We start from the raw sequence: 1,903 nt of genomic DNA, 5'->3' as shown, positions 1-1,903 counted from the left end.
TCATTTAGGTCAAAGAGTATTCAAGCACCCTAAGAGATGACCAATGAGACCCAACTATGACAAGCAGATGTACAGACTAGGTAGAGTTCAATGTGTTACAGCTCAGGCAATTAAAGAAGGCAGAAGTTGCAACCAACATAAGGATAAACTACAGTAGCTTCAGTGCTTCACTCATAATATTTATGGGAAAGATAGCAGGTGATGTAGATTTATAGAGATGCAAGCTGGAAATGATTAGCTTATTTCGTTGTATTTTTACAGTACTGAGTGAGAGGGCAGGAAACCTGTGGACCATCTCCCATGTTCTAATTACCTCTTCTAACAGAACACCTGTGACAAAAATCTTCCATGAGTTACAAGAAGATAATTCAGGTCAAACTTCAAATGATTAGATATTCTATTATTGAGGTGGATATATGCTTGCTCTCTGTTTGCTTTAATGGGGATCCAACCAATGTCCCTCATTATCCTAAAAACCTGCAAAAGTACCATGGTTCTGCATATATTAGTTGATACTTTGCTAGAATTTGAGATTATTTAAAAGAGCACACATGAGTATCCACTGGGAAATCATCTTGCTGAAGCTTGAACATTAGAATACACGCTACCTAGCATGTAGAAAGTGATTAAAACATGATTGATAAATAAGGACTGTTTTGATTGCACAGAATAGAACAATAACAAATTCGATGAACTTGAGCTCACAAAGTTACAAGATTTGTAGTTACAAAATGACATGCTTAGGCCATCAACGATTTTCCTAATTGCTTTGTTCTTTGTGTCAACAACATAAATGTTACCCTTGCTATCGACTGTGAGCCCTGTTGGATGGTTCATCCTTGCTTCACGTGGTTTGCCATCAACATGACCGCTCCAACCTTTAGCTGAACCAGCAACAAGCTTAGGCCTGTTGTCTATCCAAAAAATTCACAGTGGAAGTCAGTGATAATATCAAAGAGATTTAGTTATTCAACAAACCACAATAAGAGCGCATTTAGAACAATCATATTCAAGAATGTATCTGGAACAAATGCTTAAAAGATTAACTAAATTAAAAGATTAAAAATACAATGTCATATTCAAAGTGCCAACATCAGCATAGAAATTCTGGAATCAAACACATCGTGTTACTTATTAGTAGTTATCTTCTTTGGCCCCTTTCTAATGGAAGACAATCACAAAATTGGATCGTCATGGTATCAGAACAGTGAAACCATCATCACCAACCAGCAACTATTGCTGATATTTTTTAGAACAATTTAGGCTGCTCCTCTAGACCATCACTTGGCTTCACATCCAGTAACTTTAAGAACACTCAAATATTCCACTGTCAAGATATCAATCTCATATCGGACAAAATCAAACAAGTATCAGTCATAAGTCCCTGGGACTAATAGATTCAGTAAGTATTTTACAGAAACCATTTAACATCTTTAATTTATATTCACATCAATAGAAAGTTTGAATGCCTACTTAGAGCATTGAACATGGATATTGAGGAGATAGATGAAGAGTCTAAGCATTAAAATTCTTATGAAATTGCACATTATAGGCCTCATTCATGGTGTTTCATGTGGTATCATTGGTTATATTTGTGTCATGCAAATGGACACTTCGATCTTTATGAGAGGATAAACACACTCACATTTAGACAAGGGCAAAGAAACCTTGTAGATGTTACTGTTCTTGGAATCCAGTACCAAAAGCTCCCCTCCCGGCGTGACTTCGACCGAGAACGGCTCGATTCCATGCTCACTCCCATCGAAAACAGTCTCGATGCCGTATCCACTCTCAATCCTCACAATCGAAGGGCTCAAGATCGCTGATTAATCCAAAACACCAAATCAACTAAACAAAAAGAAGAGAGAGAGAGAGAAATCAATCTTCGAGTCTTACCAATCCT

General features: G+C 37.0%; 1 long non-coding RNA gene across 1 annotated transcript; it reads right to left on the bottom strand.

Annotated features, from left to right (window-relative positions):
• Nucleotides 1-399: 399 nt before the first annotated feature.
• On the bottom strand, nucleotides 400-1,698 carry LOC122053769. Its single transcript, XR_006132348.1, has 4 exons — nucleotides 1,646-1,698; nucleotides 801-914; nucleotides 552-608; nucleotides 400-477 (listed from the first exon to the last, which is right to left on the bottom strand). It is a non-coding gene; the product is annotated as an uncharacterized LOC122053769 (long non-coding RNA).
• Between the last annotated feature and the right edge of the window lie 205 nt (nucleotides 1,699-1,903).

Source organism: Zingiber officinale, chromosome 3A, assembly GCF_018446385.1.
Source record: "Zingiber officinale cultivar Zhangliang chromosome 3A, Zo_v1.1, whole genome shotgun sequence".
Taxonomy (NCBI): Eukaryota; Viridiplantae; Streptophyta; class Magnoliopsida; order Zingiberales; family Zingiberaceae; genus Zingiber; species Zingiber officinale.
Note: the sequence above shows the minus strand (reverse complement) of the source record. Positions and strands in the feature narration are given on the sequence as shown.